Here is a 25,985-nt window from a genome sequence, read left to right as displayed (position 1 = left end):
GGCCCCAGCTAATCCCAGTTTAGTTTTTTAATTAAGTCTAATTACTCCACTGACATTTTTAGTTAGTAGTAGTTTAACACTAATTAATTCAGATTAGTTAGTAAGTCACTGACGTGTGGACCCCACACGTCAGGTTTGACCTGGACCCGGCTCCGTTGACCCGATGACATCACACTAACGTCAGGCTGACGCGGTAAATCATTTTCTGGATTTATTCTTTTTAGGAAATTCCAGAAAATGGTCAAAACTTCTAAAAATCATAGAAATTCAACCGTAACTCCAAATGAAATAACTTATATATGAAAAATGATCAGAAAAATCCAATCTATCCATCTGTACCATTTTCATGCATGTTAGAACAACTTATAGCTGCTGTTTAGCACAAATCAATTAAATGGCATTTGAATAATCACATATGGAGTTTGAATTTGAATCTTGTATTCAAACCAACTTCATTTAATCTGTTGCTAGTTGCATTAGCCCAATCAACAGCATATTGCCATGTCATGATCATGCATCATATTGTGCATTGCATTGATTGTGTTCTTCCTTGTTTGCCGGTGTTTGTCCCCTCCCGATAGACGTGGTTTCGACGATGAGTTTGATGACACCGATGAAGAACTATATTATCTTCAGAAGTGCCAGGCAAGCAAAACCCCCTTGTTCATTCCGATACAATCCCACTCCCCCGCTCCTGCTCTATTTTACTGCATTAGGACAACAACGATACAACTTCTACTTGCTGCGGTAGTTGAACCCCTTTATCCTCTGCATGACCTGTCATTGCCACAGTAAATAGATGAAACCCACTAGCATGAGTAGGAGTTGTTTGAGCCCTGATGTGCCTACTCATTCATGCTTGTTTGTCATGCCTGCTAGTGCTTAGAGTTGTGTCAGGTCTGATTCATCGGGGATGAATTGGAGGTGTGTGAACATGTCCTACTGTGTGTGAGGTAAGTGTGTGAACACGATTTGGTAAAGGTAGCGGTGAGAGGCCATGTAGGAGTACATGGTGGGTTGTCTCATTGTAGCCGTCCTCAGGAACTGAGTTCTGTGTTTGTGATCCATGAACAGTTACTACCACGCATTGGAATGCTTAAGTACCCCTCTCGACTTATTAATCAACCTGATCTCTGTCCAGGAGTTGCAACTAGTTTCTGGTGTTTGTAGGTAGTGTTTGTAGTCTACCAAGTGACACCCGGTACAGGTGGGCTTGGGACAGACTAGGCACAGTGGCATGGTGTACCAAGTGGCACCCGGATGGTGGGCTTGGGAACCCTGCTCACATCGTTTGGGGCCGTGAGCGACACCCCGGCCGGATCTCCTTGCGGATGGAACCCGAATAGGCGATAAACCTGGACGAGAGACTTGTGTGGTTAGTGAGGTCGTGGCCGACACCCTCGCTGGGCTTCCGCTTGAAGGTTGCCGAGTACATGTCGTTGAAACGGCGGAAAGTGGTGAGGGCGTGTCTGAAGAAGTACACCCCTGCAGGGTAATATGATCTATTCGAATAGCCATGTCCACGGTAAAGGACTTCTGGGTTGCCTGTACAGTTCATAGACAAGTGAAAGTGGATACTCTAAAATGCGCAAGATAAGAGTGAGTGCTATGGATGGCGTTCTCATAGGGAGACGGGAGCGCATCCATAGTGGTGTATTGATATGGTGAATATGTGGACTCGTGTGCGCCACCTCAAAGAGTTACATTGCAGTCATAGTTCAGGATAGCCACCGAGTCAAAGTTGGCTTGCTGCAGTTAAACCCCACCATCCCTTTGTTGATAATGATGCATATGTAGATAGCTCTGATGTAAGTCTTGCTGGGTACATTTGTACTCACGTTTGCCTATTCTATGTTTTTGCAGAGAGACTTCCGTCTCGCTAATAGTTCCGCTTGGACTTCGACGTTTAGCTTGTTACCTCAGCTACGATCTTGTGCCCTCGGCAGGATCTAGTAGATAGTGAGGCTTCTCAGCCTTTTTCATTTGTAGATGTCTGTACTCAGACATGTTAAGCTTCCGCATGTGCTTTGACTTGTATGCTCTGAATGTTGGGTCATGAGACCCATGTTTGTAATATCTCGCTCCTCGGAGCCTATTGAATAAAATACTTGAGTTGTAGAGTCGTGTTGTGATGCCATGTTGTATTTGCACATATCGAGCATATTGTGTGTATGTTATTGAAATGCTTGGTATGTGTGGGATCTGACTATCTAGTTGTTTATCCTTAGTAGCCTCTCTTACCGGGAAATGTCTCCTAGTGCTTCCACTGAGCCATGGTAGCTTGCTACTGCTCCGGAACACTTAGGCTGGTTGGCATGTGTCCTTCTTCGTTCCTGTGTCTGTCCCTTCGGGGAAATGTCACGCGATGAATACCGGAGTCCTGTTAGCCCGCTACAGCCCGGTTCACCGGAGTCCTGCTAGCCCAGTGCTACAGCCTGGATTCACTCGCTGATGACCGACAGGTTCGATGCTGGGTCATGGATGCCTGTCCCTGTAAGTTTGTGCCACTTTGGGTTTACGACTAGCCATGTCAGCCCGAGCTCCTTCTCATATGGATGCTAGCGACACTATCATATACGTGTGCCAAAAGGCGCAAACGATCCCGGGCAAAGGTAAGGCGACACCCATGGGGATACCGTGCATGAGGCCGCAAAGTGATATGAGGTGTTACATGCTAGATCGATGTGGCATTGAGTCGGGGTCCTGACAGCTTTGGTATCAGAGCCTGACTGCCTATAGGATTACCAAGCCAAACTGGTCGAAGTTGAGTCTAGAAATTCTTTAGTTATGTATGGGAATTGATTGTTGTTGGGAACGTAAGGCTCTTTTTACTTCTTATACCTTATGTCCTTCTGATCCGAGTCATCTTATATTTCCTACGGGGTTAAGGAATTAGGCTTTCTCGTCTCTCTATCAGGATCACGTGTTACTAATCCGTAGAATCTTGGGATTGTTGGTTCCAGGCCTTAGTTCAGTTTCTACTACTTTGGTATGTTATCAATTGAACCAGGACCTTGATATGATGTTGTTGAGTGACTATGCAAATCCTTGTGAATGTCTCAAATCTTTTTTTGAGAATTTACAGTCGTTACGCTGTCCAAGTCATCCCAGGTTTCTAAATAGTCTGAAGCATTTGCAAATCCCTCCTTCCCGTTCCCAATAATCCTTTGGACCAGATTAACCACACTAATTGTTGAGTTGAGGTACTTTATTGCCTCGACATATATGTTGGAGTTATTATTATGACCCTAGGTGTCTTAGAGTAGCACCTAGTACCCTAGCCATGCTTTGTGTTCCCAGTGTGATGATTCTGGTCATCTTCATTCTCGAAAGCATCCCGTGATGCAATTTAGTTTGTAGGTATTCTACTCCTGGGTTTTGAACCCGAGATTCACCCTACCTACTTCATGTTGCTAGTGTTTGCTCGTTCCTTTAGGTTATTAGTAACCTTTGTGATAGTCCTCGAGATCTGTGGTATTTCCTTCTTCCAATACCATGAACTGCTTATGGCGGAAGTTCCTCACTGAACCGAAAGATCACAATAAGGGTGCTCTTGACGAGTTCTCGATTCTATGTTGTGACTCTGCCAGTTCAACCTTTCTGCATGGGTTATCCGGAAGAAACCTGTTGAACTTGATTTGACATACTAATCTGTGCATCCACAACTCAGAAAATCATATGCTCCTTTGAGTTGTCTCTCTTTAGTTGTCTTCTGACCTTCATCTATCAATTAATAGTCAAGAGTATGTGTGCATTCGTTCATCGATGCCTATTACTCTTGTGGTCCGTCAAGCCATTCTATTCTGGAATGACTAGGAGAAACAAACTCCAGTACCTCATCCATATCCAGGATTGGGTCAAAGTAGTTGTACTCCGCAGATCAAACTACAACTCCAGATTTTGTTCTATTCTACCTTGGAGTATTACCATCTTTACATCAAGAATGTCATGGGAACTGCACACCATCCTATGAACTCTTGATAAAGTGATACTTCTTGCCATCATTGTTCATTCCTCGGTTCCGTGTTCTTGTAACTGGAATGCCGACAAGTGAATCGTGATGTGTGAAATCAATACTCCTAGAAACTCCGTTGCTTGGTAGTTAATGGACAATATTCTCATTCCTAGCGTGTTGGTTATTGAATCATCATCCTAAGATTGATCATGCTACCTAGTCCTTATTCCTGGTGCACTCTTCGATCAATGAGTTAGGATTTTGTCAAACCCTTGCTCTATTGATCATACCGTCTTTCCTTGAGAAGCAAGATTGTTCTCGAGCTTATTAACATACCGGTGGTTTGTGATTTTCCGAATATCTTCTCGGAAGTATTACCAGGTTGTCACCTGACCGCTATGTTGAGTTCGTGATCAAGTTGGTTTCTCTATGAACCACACCTTCTCCAAGAATCTGTGTCGGATAGCCCGAGCTAGTTGGTTAAGCTAAACAACAACTTTGAGAGTTGGAAGATAGAAGCTTGCCAACTTAGTTCATTTAAAGGGACATATTTGTGTGTGTATGCTGAAGAAAGATGATATCTTCAACGATTGGTCCTGGTGATCAGTTGTTGGACCTATTATCTTATCAAAACTTTGATTTGAGTGTGGGCTATTCTCAAATCAAATCAGAACCAACGATGTTCGTAATGTTGTCTTACTCGTGGATTTTCCTCGAGCTTACACCATTATATCTTTTGGGTCTGACCAATACTATCACCTTGTTCACATAATTATGGAATTTCATCTCCATGGGCATCTGGATGAATTGTTGTTGAGCCCATCGACAACATCCTTATCTTCTCCATAATCTTGTTGAACATTAAGCTAGTATTGGAAACTTTTGATAGCATTTCTTCATGCTAGCTCATGAAGCATATGCCTGGATGGAAGAAGTGACTTCCTCTAATTCATGTGCATTTGATGCAAGTTTCCGCCGTGAATTTGATAAAGTCAATGTTGCTTCCTTGGAATCATCCCAAGTTAGTCATGCATGTGCGAAGTACACTATGGTTTGATAGGTTGGCCGCCTCCATTCTATATGAGTTTCCTAGCACACCAAGCCACTGAATGATTTCTTCAAGGAGAAGAAGCTCCTTCTTAAGAGTATACCTTATGCAAGGACTTCGATATCCTCGATGATGGTTCCCCACCGGAACTCGGTAGTGTTTTATTGTAAGACTACCATGGGATCATGTTTGTCTGGGACAACGTGTTCACATGTTTGTAGCAGAACCAGCTCATGTTTTGGAGCTTGCTATCGTAGTTCATTTCCTGAGAATCTCGCAACGTCATCTCGTCGGTTTGTGTTGCAAACTTTCATTTTTCTTTCTAGACTCGATGAGTCTGGAATATACCGACACCAACCAGATCTGAATCTCAAGCAGATATGATGGTTGGAACATCTCCCAAGAGATATAATATTGGTCTCTCTGTAACCCGGTAAGGAGAATGTTGTGGCCAACACACCTAGCCGGAAGGCCTATTATTGTAGTATCTTGGTTGAAGAAGTTGGTCACCTCCCCATAAGGATTTCGTAGGATTTACTCCCTAGTCGTTCCTTATGGATTTTTGTGTTCCCGAAGCGCGACCTTTTACCTGATGTTCAAGATACCAAACCATATCTATAAATGGGTTACGCTAGTACATCAGGGAGAACATTAGAAGCGGAGTGCTAAATGTCTCTCGGTCGATCATCCAGATTTCGTTTCCTTGGCCTTGCTAAGGTGAAATCTAAGAAAGTGTTATCCTCCTTTGCATCTGCATCGTCCATCGCTATTCATCATGGTAGTATGTTGTGTTGTCAGCACCCTTGACACGGATGTTGGTAAAACCTTGATGATCATGGAAATGCTCAAGTTCTTGAGAGCACGCGCAAGCTCTAGGTGTTATCATCGGCACTAACTGGGATTGCTCTCAGTTTGCTCAGTTATGCTATAACTTTTCAATAGTGGACTCACTCTCTACTGTTGAGCTTCTCCCTAGTTACTAAAATCATTCCTTGTCTTGTTTTCAACAAGGTAATCCACATCATCCATTCTAGTCTGAGTATGTCATTCTACCGAACTCCTTCAAATGATCGATTGTGATTTGCCTTAAGCTGGTATAAAGAGCTCTAATGATCTCTGAATCAAAGGTAATTCTTTTTTGCCACTTAAGGGAATATTTCTACGAGTCACCTCTCCCAAGGTGCCCCGTTGTGGGATCATAGTAATTGTTTCCTCGCTACATTGAAACCCTCGTCAAATTGTTTCTTCCGTCCATCCTGATGCATGTCTTGCCTCTCAGCTCCAGAGATATTTCTATGCCTCATTCCATGAGTTGATCGTCAGTTGCTCGATCTTTGAGGAGATCAGTTCCGTAGAATTTCTTTCTATCGTCATCGTGGTGGATGAAGATCTTGAAAGCAAAGACGTCAAGATCAATATGAAGCAATGAATCAACATCTTTGAGAAGGACAGTTAGATCGTGAAGATCGTGTTAGCTTTCTGTCCCCTCTATCTTCTTACCTCACGTCTTGAATCTTGGGTCGAGATTCTTGTTTAGTGGGGGTGAGTTGTCACGTCCCTAGCCTTGCTATGCTTTTGGACTAGCTTGGTTGCTGCATCATGTTTAAATTTCATTTAAACCTGAAATGGGGATTGTTCAAACCCTAGCATCAAAAGGAATTCAAATAGGTTCAACCAAAATATTTTTCAATGATTTCAAAATGCCCTTTAAAAATGTTCATCATTTCTGGATCAAGGTGGAAGCATCTACCAAACATGGTTCACATTTTTGCAGGACATATTTGGAACTTGAATTAATTCAAACATATTTGAATTGGGGCTATTTAAATGCTATATATATTTTAGATGCTCCAAAAATGTTGGAAATTGTTGAGGGTCACTGGAATAATTCAGAAAGCACCCATAATTATTTCCAGGATTTTATGAAATGGTTTAGCATTATTACTAAACCAAAACAGAGAAACAAAATAGAAAACTAAAACAAATAAAATAGAGAGAGAGTAGGACTTACCTGGAAGAAGATTACCTGGCGCCCACCAATAGGCCCAGTACGGTAGCTGGCGGCCCAGCCCACCACCGCTGCCCCCTGTCATCTTCCTCCTTGGACAGTAGGACAGGGGCGCGTGCTCGCCGCCTTCTGGCCACGCGCAGGCCACCTCCTCCCTGCCTGCGTGCTTCCTCGACGCCCAGGCTTTCCCTGGAGACGCCACGCACGTTCCCGAACCCAACCGCTCACTCCCGTCCTCTCTCCCACCCTCTGTTACTCTCGCGCACAGCCACCCGAACACGCCGTCGCATCGCTCGCCGTTCCCGCGGCCACAGCCACCGCCTCGCCTCGCCGAAGCGCTCAGAAGCTCCGCCGCGACTCCCTATTCCTCTCCACCGAGACACGCCCTGCCGGAAGCCCTGCAACACCGTCCTCGACGCCATCTTCGTCCTCTGCACCGACGGCCGCCATTGCTTGATTCGCCGCCCACACAGCATCCCCGGCCTCGCCCTGGCGCTCGTTGGACTCGCGGTGAGCCGCTGACCCGTTCCCCTCTTCTTCCCATGTCGTTTGGTCGCTCTAGCTGCTGTTTCCGCCGGACCCAAGGGCTCACTGCCGTCCAGCCATGTCGTCGCCATGGCCACCGTCACCTATAGCTGCAACCGAGCGCTTCACCACACTCGCCGTGTCCCAGGAGCCCGCAGCAACGCTCCGCACCTCCTGCCGTGCCTCCTAGCGACGACTCTGAGCTCGCCCGAGCTCCGGCAGCCGCCAACGTCATCGCCGGCGTCCATTCCGACCACCCCGAGCCCAAACACCACCACCACTCGACGCGGCAGCCCCCCAGCATCACGTAGATGCCCTCCGCCGGCCGTATGGTCGCCGGAGACACAAACCCGAGGCTCGCCACCGCGGCTGGCCTCGCCGGTGCCAAGCCGCCGGTGGGCTTGACCCCGCTGACTCGGGGTTGACCTTGTTTGACCCCCCCCCAGAGTCACTGACAAGTGGGCCCAGGGCCCCAGCTAATCCCAGTTTAGTTTTTTAATTAAGTCTAATTACTCCACTGACATTTTTAGTTAGTAGTAGTTTAACACTAATTAATTCAGATTAGTTAGTAAGTCATTGACGTGTGGACCCCACACGTCAGGTTTGACCTGGACCCGGCTATGTTGACCCGATGACGTCACACTAACGTCAGGCTGACGCAGTAAATCATTTTCTGGATTTATTCTTTTTAGGAAATTCCAGAAAATGGTCAAAACTTCTAAAAATCATAGAAATTCAACCGTAACTCCAAATGAAATAATTTATATATGAAAAATGATCAGAAAAATCCAATATATCCAATAGTACCATTTTCATGCATGTTAGAACAACTTATAGATGCTGTTTAGCACAAATCAATTCAATGGCATTTGAATAATCACATATGGAGTTTGAATTTGAATCTTGTATTCAAACCAACTTCATTTAATCTGTTGCTAGTTGCATTAGCCCAATCAACAGCATATTGCCATGTCATGATCATGCATCATATTGTGCATTGCATTGATTGTGTTCTTCCTTGTTTGCCGGTGTTTGTCCCCTCCCGATAGACGTGGTTTCGACGATGAGTTCGATGACACCGATGAAGAACTATATTATCTTCAGAAGTGCCAGGCAAGCAAAACCCCCTTGTTCATTCGGATACAATCCCACTCTCTCGCTCCTGCACTATTTTACTGCATTAGGACAACAACGATACAACTGCTACTTGCTGCGGTAGTTGAACCCCTTTGTCCTCTGCATGACCTGTCATTGCCACAGTAAATAGATGAAACCCACTAGCATGAGTAGGAGTTGTTTGAGCCCTGATGTGCCTACTCATTCATGCTTGTTTGTCATGCCTGATATTGCTTAGAGTTGTGTCAGGTCTGATTCATCGGGGATGAATTGGAGGTGTGTGAACATGTCCTACTGTGTGTGAGGTAAGTGTGTGAACACGATTTGGTAAAGGTAGCGGTGAGAGGCCATGTAGGAGTACATGGTGGGTTGTTTCATTGCAGTCGTGCTCAGGAACTGAGTTCTGTGTTTGTGATCCATGAACAGTTACTACCACGCATTGGAATGCTTAAGTGCCCCTCTCGACTTATTAATCAACCTGATCTCTGTCCAGGAGTTGCAACTAGTTTCTGGTGTTTGTAGGTAGTGTTAGTAGTCTACCAAGTGGCACCCGGTATAGGTGGGCTTGGGACAGACTAGGCACAGTGGCATGGTGTACCAAGTGGCACCCGGATGGTGGACTTGGGAACCCTGCTCACATCGTTTGGGGCCGTGAGTGACACCCCGGCCGGATCTCCTTGCGGATGGAACTCGAATAGGCGATAAACCTGGACGAGAGACTTGTGTGGTTAGTCAGGTCGTGGCCGACACCCTCGCTGGGCTTCCGCTTGAAGGTTGCCGAGTACATGTCGTGTAAACGATGGTAAGTGGTGAGAGCGTGTGTGAAGAAGTACACCCCTGCAGGGTAATATGATCTATTCGAATAGCCGTGTCCGCGGTAAAGGACTTCTGGGTTGCCTGTACAGTTCATAGACAAGTGAAAGTGGATACTCTAAAATGCGCAAGATAAGAGTGAGTGCTATGGATGGCGTTCTCGTAGGGAGACGGGAGCAGATCCATAGTGGTGTATTGATATGGTGAATATGTGGACTCGTGTGCGCCACCTCAAAGAGTTACATTGCAGTCGTAGTTCAGGATAGCCACCAAGTCAAAGCTGGCTTGCTGCAGTTAAACCCCACCATCCCTTTGTTGATAATGATGCATATGTAGATAGCTCTGATGTAAGTCTTGCTGGGTACATTTGTACTCACGTTTGCCTATTTTATGTTTCTGCAGAGAGACTTCCGTCTCGCTAATAGTTCCGCTTGGACTTCGACGTTTAGCTTGTTATCTCAGCTACGATCTTGTGCCCTCGGCAGGATCTAGTAGATAGTGAGGCTTCTCAGCCTTTTTCATTTGTAGATGTCTGTACTCAGACATGTTAAGCTTCCGCATGTGCTTTGACTTGTAAGCTCTGAATGTTGGGTCATGAGACCCATGTTTGTAATATCTCGCTCCTCGGAGCCTATTGAATAAAATACTTGAGTTGTAGAGTCGTGTTGTGATGCCATGTTGTATTTGCACATATCGAGCATATTGTGTGTATGTTATTGAAATGCTTGGTATGTGTGGGATCTGACTATCTAGTTGTTTATCCTTAGTAGCCTCTCTTACCGGGAAATGTCTCTTAGTGCTTCCACTGAGCCATGGTAGCTTGCTACTGCTCCAGAACACTTCGGCTGGCCGACATGTGTCCTTCTTCGTTCCTGTGTCTGTCCCTTCGGGGAAATGTCACGCGATGAATACGGGAGTCCTATTAGCCCGCTACAGCCCGGTTCACCGGAGTCCTGCTAGCCCAGTGCTACAGCCTGGATTCACTCGCTAATGACCGACACGTTCGATGCTGGGTCATGGATGCCAGTCCCTGTAAGTTTGTGCCACTTTGGGTTTACGACTAGCCATGTCAGCCCGGGCTCCTTATCATATGGATGCTAGCGACAATATCATATGCGTGTGCCAAAAGGCGCAAACGGTCCCGGGCAAAGGTAAGGCGACACCTGTGGGGATACCGTGCGTGAGCCCGCAAAGTGATATGAGGTGTTACATGCTAGATCGATGTGGCATTGAGTCGGGGTCCTGACAACCTTCGAGTCTCTTTAGGATAGTATCACATATTGGGCGTGACAAGTTGGTATCAGAGCCTCGACCGACCATAGGAGCCCCCTTGATTGTTGACCGTTGTTGAGTCTAGAAAAAAAACTATTTTGAGTCTTAGGATTATATATATCGAAGAGTAGGATTCTTTTTACTCCTCAGTCCCCTTCATCGCTCTGGTGAGGACTCCTGACGTAGATGTTTTGTCTTTCCTCGCCTCAGATTTCACTAATTTTTTTAGGTTCATGCGGGTATCTTGGGATCGTTCCGATATTCTTATGACGAGAACATTGTTCTTGGTGCCTCCTGACATTTAGGGGTTGTGGCAGTGTCCCGGGGAGTTGAGCTCCGAGGTGTTGTCGTCATAATTTTTTCGTTGCAGTTCTGGAATACCTGAGTTTTGCCGACATCGAAAATCTCTTTTATGCAGTTGTTGGTGAGATAACCTCGACGTCACCCAGTACTGGGGAGTTCGGGAGTATTGCCATAGCTCGTATAACAGATGCTTTTCGAAGGTTGAGGTACACGATTTCCGAAGGTTTCTTGGTTATGTGTTGACGGATGGATACAGCTGGATGTAGGGATTGTTAGTTTGGATGAGATATATTGCTTCCCCTATATCCCCAACACCAGATTGCATAACCAGAAAGTTTCGGGAGTTTTATAGGTGGGAATTCAAGTAGCTCCTAGAATATCTTTCCGACAGATGCATGATATGTGATTGGGTAAATCTCTATCATATGTATTTGTTCCGGCTTATTCTGCAAGCCAAATCCTTTGTTTTGTTTTATTTGTGGTATTCGAGTTGCTTCGATGTCAAGTGTTGATTCCATACGTTTGAAGCGGTGTTCTCATATTTCTATGGGAGTACTAATCCTTTTGATCATCGAGATTGTCATGTCAATTCTTTCCAACCGATGTGCTTCTCTTCAAGTGGATCTGATCATTTCAACAATTGTGAGACCAATTCTAAGTTTTCTCAACGGTATCCATTCCATCTCCCCAAGTTGCCTTTGTTTCCCCTGCCCTCCCACCATTTTTCTTCAAGGACTCAGATTTCTTAATCATGTATCCTTTTATTTGTGGGAAGTCTCTTCATTCTTTTCAATCAATGTTCTGATCCGGTGATCCCTCGTGAAGATACTAACGGAGCTGCAAGTTCATCGGCCTCCGTTCTTTTTTGCTTCTCCGGTGGATCCAATTCAAGCTTTCAGTGTTGATCATATTCCTTTCCTCATGTCAAATGCTTTCTCATGCCAGTGCACCTCTCAATCATTCACCTCTCACTTTCCATTTGTTCCGGTGTGCTGAAGATACCTCAAAAGATTCGTGTTATCATTCCTAATCTGTTCAAGATATCTCGAGGTTGTTATCTCTTTTGAGCCATTTAATTCTACTGGTGCAATCTCTCTTCTAAATTGTTCAACGGTGTTTTATTTTGAGTGGGCCCTAACCTACAGGTCTTTTCCCAGGATCTTACCTGACTCTTCTAATTTATCCGGAGCGATTTCCAAGGTCTTTCGAAGTTTAACGTATGAATGAATTTTCATCAGTCATATCCCTTCTCCAAAATCGTTTTCAAAATATTTTCATCGTTGCTTCATCATTTCTATTCTTCTTTCCAGAGTTGTTCATCATGTCACAATTCTCGGTTCGAGATGCTTCATCTTTTCTTTTTCGGAGTTCCAAGTTTTCCGCATTATCTCGTCGCGAAGCTCCTTCTAAATCATCGTTCACCTTGTGTTTTCAAGTTCTCTTTCTTTTTATCATCCTTTTATTACCGGAGTTCTTCATGGAGGCTCAACATGGTGGTTCATCAAGGATTCTTTTCATTCTTCAATTGTTCTTCAAAATTTCTCTTGAAGTTGTGACCCGTCAAGCTATACTCCAAAATAAACATGGTGCTCGACACATGTTTTGTTTTGAGGAGCTCAAGTATTCTTCGTCTTGCATTCCAAAGAGCAATTCTTTCTACCTTATCTTTTGAGGTGGTGTTATGTCACTCTTGACAATTTCCTTCATGTTTCGCGATTCACAAGTTGTCAAGAATGAGGTATTTTAAATCCATTAATCCCTCCATTGGAGTTATCTTGGTAAAGATTTCACCTAAAGCATTCCCTAAGGAATATTGCTAATTATGGTGCTATCAATGATCCGAGTTTTCTCCTATTCTCTCGGCGAAAGAAGTTTTTTTTATCTCTTCTTTGATCTCAAGCAAGCAATTGTTTTTCGTTAGTGGCAGGATTTCACCTCAAGTGTTGAGATGTTTCAATAAGCCCACTACAAGCTTATTCGTTTTGTTGTTGGTTTTTCCAACAACTCCGTTCTAACCTTCTTGGAAGGGTGCTTTCCAAGATCATTTGTGGCAGAAGTTGGCATTTTCTTCTCCATTCTTTTATTCCAATGATCTATCTTCTATTCTTTCTTCCGAAGGCATGGTGATGTTGCTCTCTTCACTCATCATCTAGAATTGTGAGGATTGTGTTCTTTTCATGCTTATCCATTTAACCGGAGTGTTGTGTCATCTCTTCAAGTGCTTTTCATCTTATCAAGTTTTCCTTCTTCTTTCAGTCGGAGTGCTGCTCAAATTATATCAATCTTATCCCTTCTCTATCTTGTTTTAACCGGAGTGTTTTCGAATTCTATCTTGTCCATTAAACTCTTGATTCATGTCTTTGCAACCTTCAAGTTCTCATAATGTTCCTTGTTCCTCTTTTCTAACGGATTGTTTCCAATCTCGTTCATCTCTGTTGTACTCTTTCTTTTAAATTGCTCAACCTCTCAAGGTTCGTGGTTTCACTCGTTCGTCAAAGAAGCAACTTAGTTTTCCCTCTTCTCTTCCTCTTCCGTTTCTCTCCGGTGCCATCCTAGATCTCGGGACGAGATACTCTTGTAGTGGTGGAGTGTTGTAACGCCCCGGATACAACTTTCCATATTCGTAACTCCAACTCTTGCCATTTCCGGCTATGTGATATGTTATTTTCTCCGTGGTTGGGTTTTGTCTTTTGTCTTGCATTATGTTCATGCCATGCATCTCATCTCATCGCATCATTCACATTGCAATTGGCACTCCGTTGCCGTCATGTTTTCAAAGCTTGCATCCGTTCGTAGTTGCCGCGTTTCCCCCTTGCTTTCGTTGACCGTTCCGAGACCACCGTGTTTTTCATTTCCCTCTTGTCCGACCACCTAACCTCTCTTGCCAGCTCGCAGCCCCCTCGCGCGCGTGTCCGAAACTTACCCGAACCAGACCTGCTCAGTCATCACCATTGCATTCGGTTCATCCCCAAACATCTATAAAACATCTCCATTTTTTTATTTGGACTCCCTAACCAATTTATTTTTGACCGCTCGATTACGATCGAACGGACCGAATAGCCCTAACCAAAAATCCTCTTGCTATATAAATCAGTCCAAACCCTAGACTAGGCAGTCCCATCAATCATTTCCTCCCCGCCGCCGCAAAAACCTCGACCTTGTCTCCTCTTCGTTTTCCCCTCGGGATCAACTGCGAGCCAATCAACAGCCTCATCTTGCCTGATCCAATCCAACCAACCAACCTCCTCCTCCTCTCGATCCATCCCCGTGTCCACCTTCAGATCGAGCAAGAGCACTCGGCCTCGTCCCGTCGTGCCGTCGAGTCGCCCGAGCCTCCTTCCAGGACAGCCGAGGACCTCCCCGACCCCGTTGTTCCTCGCCGGACCAGCAGACCGACCTCGCCGCCTTGCTCAAGGTAACACCAGCCGCTCCCCGTGCCCTCTGTCTTTCCTTTTCTCTCTCTAACCTCTCGGCCTCTCTCTCTATTCAAGCAGGAGCAGTCTCGCCATCGCCGGGAATGGGTCCCTTCATCCCGGATCCGTCCTGATCCGGCCGCCTCCAGCCGTTCCTGCCGTGTCCCTGCTGCGCTGCCGTTCCCTCACCGGGGTACCAAGTCCCTCGACTCGCTGCCTCGTCGCCGTAGCAACAGCAGCAGTTCGCCAAGCCCGACAACCGCTCCTCCTCTGTGCACCCGTCGTCGCCCCTCCTGCAAGTCTCGAGCCCGCGCCAAGTCCCTGCCTCGCCGGAGATCCTCGCCTTCCGCCTGGATCCGATGCGCCACCGCGGTTCCCCTCTCGCCGTCAACCTCCATGCCTCACCACCGGCCTCTGCTCGCTCTGCTTCGTGCAGAGGAGCTCGAACCGCTCGCCCGCGTTGACCCCGTCCTCGACCGTGCCAGCATGGCCAGTCTCCTGGGCCGCAAGCATGCCTGAAACCCAGATCTGCACCGCTTGGGCCTCCTCCTCTCCAGCCGGGCCAAGAGGCCACTTGGTGAGCAGTCCCAGATCCAGCACTCACTAGTTCGGCCCAGTCCAGCAGTTTCGGCCCGTAGTGTTTTTTTCCTGCTGCTACGATTTTACTATTTATCCAGAGAACTGCAGTTTTACAGAAAAACCCCTAAGCATCATGCATATAATAACTCATGAACCGTGCATCGGATTAAAATGATTTAAACATGTAAAATGCTTAGTTTTTCATCTAGTTTCATAATATGCCACTTTCATCCATGTTAAAGATGTTTAAATTGTTGTTTGCATTAATTTGCATAATTGCCATGCTAAAATGATTTATTTCATAACTAAATAACTGTAGCTCCAATTTTAATAAACTTTATATGTAAATGGGGTGGAAAAATGCATAGTTTAACTTGATCCACTTTATTTTCCTGTTTAACAACCTTAAAATATGTTTTAGGACAGAATAGTACCAAATTCATAAATTGCATATGTGTATTTTCCAGAAATGTTGTTTGTTGTTTCGGCCTCATTTAAATTTGCCTAAATAGTTAGTTTACTTATGCCTCACCTCTTGCCATGTTTAACAACATTTAATATTGTTGTGTACCTAAATGAGATCGAACTAAATAACTCGAATGTGGTGTTTTGCCAATATGCAACTCGTTGCATATTGAGTTCCACTTAACTTGTAGTATTGTTGTTGCACTTTGCCATGCCATGCCTCATTAAACCGGACATGCATCATACTTGTTTGTGCATCATGCCATGTTTATGCTTGTGTGTTTACCATGTTGTTTGTTTCTTTCCGGTGTTGCTTCTTAGTTCCGGTAATGTTGTGATTGTGAGGATTCGTTCGACTACGCCCGTTCATCTTCTTCATGGACTCGTTCTTCTTCCTAGCGGGATTTCAGGCAAGATGATAGTCACCTTGGATCTCACTACTATCATTGCTATGCTAGTTGCTTCGTTCTATCGCTTTGCCGCGCTACCTATCTCTTGTTGCTCAAGCCTCCCAAATTGCCATGTCAGCCTCTAACCTTTTCACCCTTCCTAGCAAACCGTTGTTTGGCTATGTTACCACTTTTGCTCAGCCCCTCTTATATCGTTGTTAGTTGCAGGTGAAGTTGAAGATTGCTCCATGGTGGACAGGATTATGTTGGGATATCACAATATCTCTTATTTAATTAATGCATCTATGTACTTGGTAAAGGGTGGAAGGCTCGGCCTTATGCCTGGTGTTTTCTTCCACTCTTGCCACCCTAGTTTCCGTCATACCGATGTTATGGTCCCGGATTTTGCGTTCCTTACGCGGTTGGGTGATTTATGGGACCCCCTTGACAGTTCGCTTTCAATAAAACTCCTCCAGCAAGGCCCAACCTTGGTTTTACCATTTGCCTCACCACCACCTATACCCTTCCCTTGGGTCGGCCAACCCGAGGGTCATCTTTATTTTAGCCCCCCCCCCCCGGGCCAGTGCTTGTCTAAGTGCTGGTCCGAGCCAAGTAGACTGCAGGGCCCCCTCGGGGAAACTCGAGGTCTGGTTTTACTCGTAGGATGTCTCATCCGGTGTTGCCCTGAGAACGAGATATGTGCAGCTCCTATCGGGATTGTCGGCGCATCGGGCAGCTTTGCTGGTCTTGTTTTACCATTGTCGAAATGTCTTGTAAACCGGGATTCCGAGACTGATCGGGTCTTCCTGGGAGAAGGAATATCCTTCGTTGATCGCGAGAGCTTATCATGGGCTAAGTTGGGACACCCCTGCAGGTTATAAACTTTCGAGAGCCGTGCCCGTGGTTATGTGGCAGATGGGAATTTGTTAATGTCCGGTTGTAGATAACTTGACACCAGATCCGAACTAAAACGCATCAACCGTGTGTGTAGCCGTGATGGTCTCTTTTCGGCGGAGTCCGGGAAGTGAACACGATTTTGGGTTATGATTGACGTAAGTAGGAGTTCAGGATCACCTCTTGATCATTGCTAGCTTCACGACCGTTCCCTTGCTTCTCTTCTCGCTCTCATTTGCGTATGTTAGCCACCATATCATGCTTAGTCGCTGCTGCAACCTCACCACTTTACCCTTCCTTTCCCATTAAGCTTTGCTAGTCTTGATACCCATGGTAATGGGATTGCTGAGTCCTCTTGGCTCACAGATTACTACAACAACAGTTGCAGGTACAGGTTATGCGATGATCATGACGCGAGAACGATGTTTGCTTTTTTCGAGTTCGCCTTCTGGTTCTTCTTCGATCAGGGGATAGGTTCCAGGTCGGCAGCCTGGGCTAGCAGGGTGGATGTCGTTTGAGTTTCTGTTTGTGTTTCATCCGTAGTCGGATGGTGCTCTTATGTAAGATGATGTTGTATTCGTGTGGCATTGTATGCCTTCTGTATGTATCCCCAACTATTATGTAATGTTGATGTAATGATATCCACCTTGCAAAAGCGTTTCAATATGCGGTTCTATCCTTGGTGGGACCTTCGAGTCTCTTTAGGATAGTATCGCATATTGGGCGTGACACGGGAGGCTCCCCGAGACCGCTCCCAAGAAGAAGGCATCGCCAGGCCCGACCCCTCGGGAGGCAGGCCCCTCAGGGTCCACGCCTGTTCAGGGGGCACCTCCTTCTGTTGCATAGGAAGGCGCGCCCGGTGCCCTCGTCGAGCAAGGCTCGGGGGCTCTCTCCTGGAGGGCCGCCGACCTTGCTAAGGTCACAAGGGAGGTGCTAGGGCACCACCTGGAGGCATGTTTCAGAGCACGTTTCCCTCAGGAAGGAGCGAGGCCAGGAGGGCCAAACCCTCAGGAGTTTGTCAGCCAGATCATTCAGTAGCTGCAGGAGTCAAGAGTCATGAGTGGCAGCCGCCGCTTACCCGCCGTAGCTCCCCATCCAGGCGAGGATGGCGGGCTGCGCGTATGCATCGACTTACTAGGGCTCAGCCGAGCCCCTCTCAGGAGCGCTTCTGGCCGTCACACGCGGGGCGCTGCGAAGGTCCACCCCACAGCTACGATCGCATGCCCTACGGCGTGCCGAACGCGGCCGCCACGCGCGAGCGCCTCATGGGGAGCATCCTGGAGGCTCAAGAGGCGAGGCGTTCTGCAGTCCTGGCGGAGATGGAGATGGTCCGCGAGGAGCCGCCAGTGCCTCCGGAGCCTCCTGAGGCTCCTAGGCCTGGAGGCTCGTGAAGATCGGCTTCCGCAGCCCATGACGTCGGCTACTTCAGCATCCCTTCGTCTTCAACGTTATCAGGTGACATCCTTCAAGTTTCATTTCCAGCTGGGAGCGCCCCCCAGGGCTGCATCATTCCTAGACCGCGTGGGTCCGTCCTTGCGGCATGTACCCCTTTTACTTCATGTTCCTAGCTTACTTTGTCAGGGGCACCCCTCGGGCTGCATCATCCCCAAGTCGCTCGGGCCAGACCCAGCGACATGTACCCCTCTCGCGTTTATTTCGGGTCATGCGTTCGACCCATCATGATTGTTATTTGATGCCTGTCCACGGCACCCCTTCTTCCTCCATGTCGGTCACTTGCACGTTAAAGGGGGGCGTACCTGAGCATCGCGACTCATGGACTCCTACTGGCTCTCCAGCCCTCACCTTCTGGCCTTGTCCACGGCATCGCGACCTGGCATACCAGCGACGGCTGAGACCCGCTCGAGGGCCGGGACCCAAGGACGTAGAGCGTCGGCATCTAACCAAATTTGCAGGAACAAGTCACGAGTTAAGGCACAGTGCCAGGCGCAACCCGCCTTGAGGTTGGGCCCCGTGAGTCCCGCGCTGGCTCACGGGTGCCCGGATACACCTCGACAGGCCCTACTATGCCAGCCACGTGTCAGGGCGGGGATGTACACGCCCCGGGGACTCCTCCCGGAGGGGAGCCCCCTCCCACGCACCAGTGGAAGCACCATGCTCCGCGCTGGCTGACGACACTGCCAAGGAGCGGCTATGCCCGTACACATAGGGAAGCGCTATGCTCCGCGCTGGTGATAAACAACTGAGGGTGGCCCCCGGCCGCATCAACCTCAGGGAGCCCAGAGCTCAACGTCTGGCCTTATCGCAACGCCTCCCCTCAGGAGTGCTGCGCGAGGGGGCTGGGCACGGGGGCTACGCCTGGGTCACGCCCAGACGCACGCCACCCAGCCAGGCCCCTCGGGCCTGTTTCTTCGCACGTCACTCCCCGAGCGGAGCCAAGGTATGAAGGCCGTTTGAATGTCAAGGGGGACTCCCAAGCATCACGACTCAGGAGCCTAACTGGTCACGTAGCCCCTCACTCCTTAGTTCCAAAAGGCTAACGGCGGTTGAGGTATGCGCGGGGCCGAGCTCTGCAGACGTAGAATGGTAAATTCACCCATGCATCTCACCTCCCTACTTGCTGTTCGTGCGCCAAGGGGGACTCCTGAGCATCGCGACTCAGGAGCCTAACTTGTCACGTAGCCCCTCACTCCTTGGTCCCATCCTAGTTTCCGGTCGGAGCTAACGGCGGCTGAGGTATGCGCGGGGCCGGGCTCTGCCGGCGTAGAACACAAGCAAGTAGGAAGGAAAAGCGCAAATCTCAAGGAATTCAAAAGCAAATATTATAGTCCATAACTGTTGTCACAACACCAAACGCAAGATTAAACGCCTCCCCGAGGCATGATGCATGTTGCAGGAGCTAAAAGCAGAACGGGAGCCACAAAGGAGTCACTTGTCGACGACGGAGCCGCGCTGAGCGGGTTCGCCTCGCTAAGGCTCAGGACCGGCAGCGCCTCGCTTCGGCTTGGTGCTGAAGGCTCGGAACTTCGCCAGCAGAGCCTCCGCTCGACCCTTCACGGCCTCAGCAGCGGCAGCGGCAAGCTCGCCGCTCACGGGCTCCAGCAGGCGGTCGAGGTCGACGTCAGGATCGCGAAGGTAGACGTGGGTAAGGACGCGCGTCAGCGCTGCAAAAGACAGGACACGCGCCTCGGCATCAGCCGTGGGGCCAAGGCCGAGGGTGACATCTTCAAGGGCGCGGACCAGGAAGGGAAGCAGCTTGACAGGGCCGTCCTCAGCACCGGCCAGCGGGCTTTCCAGGCCGCTGTCGTAAAGCGTCCTCAGCAAGGTGTGAGCCTTCACCTCCATCTCCGCGAAGGCCACGCGGTCCTCGTTAAGGACCCGTGCCTTGCCTTCCAGCTCGACCCTCTTCGCCTCCAACTCCTGCTCCAGCACACCCAGGCGGTCACGGTGCTTGTTAAGCTTGGCGTCTCGGTCCTTGACGGCCGCCTCGCGAGCCTTCATGTCTTCCTCCTTCTCTTGGCGAACGCGAGCCTCCTTGGCATGCTGGTCACGCAAGCCCTGCAGCTCGCTCTCCAGTGCCTCGCAGCGACCTCGAACATCGGCTGCCTCCCCTAAGGCGGCGTCGCGAGCAGCCTTTGCCCCAAGGACAGCCTATTTCTCTTCGCCGCAAGCCGTCACGGCTTGAACCAGCGCCGCTCGAACTGAAGCGTCACAGCGAACCCAGCCAGAGGCCAGCTCCAAGCGCCCGGCCACCAAGCGAGGGTCGATGCCCAGAAGATCTTGCCGCAGCCGGTCTAGTTCAGCAGCAACACGATCCAGGACAGTTGGTGGAGTAGGAGGAGAGGACGGCAGCGTAACCACAGCATCCTGAGGCGGGACCTTCTGCGCCCCGGCAGCTGCGGCAGTAGCATCAGGCAGGGATACCTCAGGAGTCACTCGGGCCATGGGGGCTGACCTCGCCCTAGCTAGCTCCGCCAGGCCTCGCGAGGAAGACCAGGCAGGATAGGCCCGTGTCTTGCTGTCACCTTCTTTCGCGGGTGGAGGCACTGCCCCAGACGAAGCCTCAGGAGCTCCCTTCAACTTCTTTGCCACAGGCGCCAGCCTAGTCAAGGAATACAGATATCAAGCCTCAGCGACAAAGCAAGGAATAACCAGAATCAAGCACTTACTGGTCGTCGCTCGTGAGCTCGAGCAACCTCTGGCCATACTTGAAGCCCGAGAGCCGGCTGCAGGGATTAGCCTCAAGAGGCCCGGGGGCAGGAAGCACGTCTGCGGATCGCCTCAGAGCCGGGGCAGACCCGCGGGGGACCAGCCCAGTCATGTCCTTCTTCGGGACCGGGGGCAAGCTCTCGCCGCCCCGCTCATCGCCATCCTCGTCGTTGCTAGGCAAGAGGCAGAGGGCGCGGGACCTGCGCCGAGGGAGGGGAGCTCTCGACTCCCTGACGGTCGCCTCGGAGTCAGGCCCCTCTTCCCGCTCCTCTTCTTCCTCCTCCTTGCTGGAGTCGCTGGAGGACACGTTCACCGTCGCCAGGGCCACTGGGTCCTCGGGAACCTCCGCAGGCACGGGCCCGTCCCCATTGAAGACGGGCATGGAATTCACCGCATGCTCCCAATCATCCCGAAGGAACAGGGGTATGGGAGCACCCTCCAGCCTCGCCACGTCTCCCCCAACCAAAGATTGGAGGACCGCGGCCAAATCTTCGTCGGCCAAGACTGCGGGGCTCGGGCGGGGCCTCCACAGCGGAAGCGAGTACTGACGAAGCGGAGCCACCTGGTGCTCCAGGAACTCCCTCAGGAGCGACGCCCCGGTCAGCTTCGCCGTCGCCATGTTGCCCGGCCACAGGTCCGTGTTCATCCTCTCCAGCACTAGCTTCGCGCAGGGATCCACAAGTTTCGCGCGAGATCAATCGTCGGAGGTCGCGGGCTGCTCCGTGGGCAGAATCAGCCGAGGGTGGATGCGCCCAACATCTACCATGACCCACTTGCTCCTGAAGCCCTCAATCCTCTTTCCAGGCTTCGAGATGGCATTGGAGCTGCCATACGCAACAAAGCTCGCGCATGCAAAGATGGACCCGCGAGAGGTCCGTAGGTAGAAGTAGTGGCGCAGCAAGGCCACTGAGGGCTGCACCCCGACGTGAGACTCACAATAGTAGGCGAAGATCGCCAGAAGAAGAACAGAGTTGGGGTGGAGGTGAAGAGCTTGCAGTTTGTAATGGTGGAGGACAGAAAAGAAGAACTCAGAAAAGGGAGGCACCAGACCAGCAGCAATGGCGCTCACGAAGAGCGGATAGAAGGTACTTCCTTGGTCCTCGGGAAGGGCGGAGCCAGCTTTGAGCACTGCTGCCCCGCCGTTGCCTTGCGCCGCCATCATCCGGCGCTCGGGCAAGGCTCTTCTCCGACACATTCGGCGAGTCCAAGGCGGGTGAGTACCAAGCTCCGGCCGGGGTCTGGCGAGGCGCCATGTCTTGCTAGGGCACGCGGTCGAAGTTGATCTGGAGATTTCGGCGGCAGGAAGGAAAAGCGCAAGAAAGGGGATCTGGGCAATGACCGGAGGAGGCAAAGGAGACAAGGCCTAGACGGGTGCCGCACTTTTGTCGATTCGCACAGTTGCTAAAGGCGCCCACGTCCAATCAACCGCCACGCGGCGCCCGAGGCCGCGGGCTGTTAGGGCCCGCGGCGCTTCGCACTTGCCCCTTCGCTTCTCTTCTAAGCCAAGTCCAAGCACGCCTTGGGCCAGGGGACTACTGTCGGCGTTCTGGGAACAGGGGTGAGGGAGTCCTGGACTAGGGGGTGTCCGGACAGCCGGACTATCATCGTCCGCCGGACTCCAAGACTACGAAGATACAAGATTGAAGACTCCGTCCCGTGTCCGGATGGGACTTTCCTTGGCGTGGAAGGCAAGCTTGGCAATACAGATATGTAGATCTCCTACCATTGTAACCGACTCTGTGTAACCCTAGCCTCCTCCGGTGTCTATATAAACCGGAGGGCTTTAGTCCGTAGGACAACATACATTACGACAATCATACCATCGGCTAGCTTTAGGGTTTAGCCTCCTTGATCTCGTGGTAGATCCACTCTTGTACTACCCATATCATCAATATTAATCATGCAGGACGTAGGGTTTTACCTCCATCGAGAGGGCCCGAACCTGGGTAAAACATTGTGTCCCTCGTCTCCTGTTACCATCCGCCTAGACGCACAGTTCGGGACCCCCTACCCGAGATCCGCCGGTTTTGACACCGACATTGGTGCTTTCATTGAGAGTTCCTCTGTGCCGTCACCGATAGGCCCGATGGCATCTTCAACCAACAACGCTGTCCAGGGTGAGACTTTTCTCCCCGGACAGATCTTCGTATTCGGCGGCTTCGCACTGCAGGCTAATTCGCTTGACCATCTGGAGCAGATCGAAAGCTACGCCCCTGGCCGTCAGGTCAGATTCGGAAGTCTAAACTTCACGGCCAACGTCCGGGGAGACTTGATCTTCGACGGGCTCGAGCCACAGCCAAGCGAGCCGCACTGTTACGATGGGCATGATCTAGCTCTGCCGCCGGACAGTGCCTTGGTGGCCGCACACGAATCCGCTTCGGCCATTAGTCCGGAGCCGATCGCCCAGACCGAGGATCGGTGGATGGACACCGCCTTGGGGGCTTCAACTTCCACGGCGATGGAGCCGAACGCTAATCTTGTCCCCTGCGAAACTCATGATTCCGAGGTTCCGGACTCCTTGCCGGACTCCGAACCTCCCGCACCCCTACCAATCGATTCGGATTGGGCACCGGTTATGGAATTCCCCACCACGGACATCTTCCAACACTCGCCCTTTGGCGACATCCTAAATTCGCTAAAGCACCTCTTGTTATCAGGAGAGTCCTGGCCGGACTATGGCCAGGATGGTTGGGGTACGAACGACGAAGAAATTCAGAGCCCACCCACCACCCACTTTGTAGCCACTGTCGACGATCTAACCGACATGCTAGACTACGACTCCGACGACATCGACGCTATGGACGACGATGCCGGAGACGAACAGGAACCAGCGCCTACAGGGCACTGGAAGACCACCTCGTCATACGACATATACATGGTGGACACCCCAAAAGATGGGGACGGCGAAGAAGCAGCGGAGGCGGACTCTTTAAAGAAGCAGCCCAAACGCCGGCGTCAGCGGCGCCGCTCTAAATCCCGCCACAGTAAGAATGGAGATTCCGGCACAGGAGATAATAATACCCCAGAGAGTGCCGAAGACAATCCCCTCCAGCAAGACTCAGCGCAGGAGGATGCAGAAGCAGGCCCTCGCGAGAGGGCGGCAGACGAAGAGGTTGAGGATCATAACTATATGCCTCCCTCCGAAGATGAAGCAAGCCTCAACGATGACGAATTCGTCGTACCTGAGGATCCCGTCGAACAAGAGTGTTACAAGCGCAGGCTTATCGCCACAGCAAACAGCCTAAAGAAAAAGCAGCAACAACTTCAAGCTGATCAGGACCTGCTGGCCGATCGATGGACCGAGGTCCTCGCGGCCGAAGAGTATAAAGTCGAACGCCCCTCCAAAAGCTACCCAAGACGCAAGCTGCTCCCCCGATTAGAGGAGGAAGCATACATACCCCCATCACCAGCGCACGATACGGCTGAGCGACCACCCCGTGGTCGTGACAGAGAGGCATCCAGGCCCCCAGCCAAGACCGTACCCCGGCATCGCTTCAAAAGTATGAAGCCAAGAGGGAACACGCCGGACTTGCGAGACATATTGGAGGACAAAGTAAGACAATCCAGATCCATCTACGGATCACGTGAGCGCCCCACGACCCATGACGAATACCGTCGCGCCGGACACAATAACCCCGGCCGGGCCGAACACAGCAGACAACGCTCTCTCGAGCTGCGTCGTGATATTGCCCAATACAGAGGTGCCGCACACCCACTGTGCTTCACTGACGAAGTAATGGATCATCAAATCCCTGAAGGGTTTAAACCCGTAAACATCGAATCCTACGATGGCACAACAGACCCCGCGGTTTGGATCGAAGATTATCTTCTTCACATCCATACGGCCCGTGGTGACGATCTCCACGCCATCAAGTATCTCCCACTCAAGCTTCAAGGACCAGCTCGGCATTGGCTCAATAGCTTGCCCGCAGAGTCAATTGGGTGCTGGGAAGACCTGGAAGCCGCATTCCTCGACAACTTCCCGGGCACGTATGTGCGACCACCAGACGCCGATGACCTAAGCCACATCATTCAACAGCCAGACGAATCGGCCAGACAATTCTGGACACGGTTCCTGACAAAGAAAAACCAAATCATCGACTGTCCGGATGCAGAGGCCCTTGCAGCCTTCAAGCATAACATCCGCGACGAATGGCCAGCCCGGCACCTGGGACAGGAAAAGCCGAAATCTATGGCAGCCCTCACAGAATTAATGACCCGCTTCTGTGCGGGAGAGGATAGCTGGCTAGCTCGCAGCAACAATCTCCGTAAAAATTCTGGCAGTCCGGATACTAAGGACAACAACGGTAGGTCACGTCCAAACAAAAACAAACGCCGCATTAACAGCGACGATAAGGAGGATACGGCAGTCAACGCCGGATTCCGAGGCTCTAAACCCGGTCAACGGAAGAAGCCATTCAAAAGAACCACTCCGGGTCCGTCCAATTTGGACCGAATACTCGACCGCTTATGCCAGATACATGGCACCCCTGAAAAACCAGCTAATCACACTAATAGAGATTGCTAGGTGTTCAAGCAGGCAGGCAAGTTAATTTCCGAAAACAATGACAAGGGGCTAAACAGCGACGACGAGGAAGAGACCCGACCGCCGAACAATAGAGGACAGAAGGGTTTTCTCCCACAAGTGCGGACGGTGAACATGATTTACGCGACCCATATACCCAAGAGGGAGAGGAAGCGCGCACTAAGGGACGTCTATGCGATGGAGCCAGTCGCCCCGAAGTTCAACCCATGGTCCTCTTGTCCGATCACTTTCGATCGAAGAGACCATCCGACCAGCATACGCCATGGCGGATTCGCCGCATTGGTTTTAGACCCAATCGTCGATGGATTTCACCTCACAAGAGTCCTAATGGACGGCGGTAGTAGCCTGAACCTGCTTTATCAGGATACAGTGCGCAAAATGGGCATAGACCCCTCAAGGATTAAACCGACAAAGACAACCTTTAAAGGTGTCATACCAGGAGTGGAAGCCAACTGTACAGGCTCAGTCACACTGGAAGTGGTCTTCGGATCC

This window comes from Triticum aestivum, chromosome 7B (assembly GCF_018294505.1).
Source record: "Triticum aestivum cultivar Chinese Spring chromosome 7B, IWGSC CS RefSeq v2.1, whole genome shotgun sequence".
Taxonomy (NCBI): Eukaryota; Viridiplantae; Streptophyta; class Magnoliopsida; order Poales; family Poaceae; genus Triticum; species Triticum aestivum.
This window is presented reverse-complemented; position numbering follows the sequence as displayed.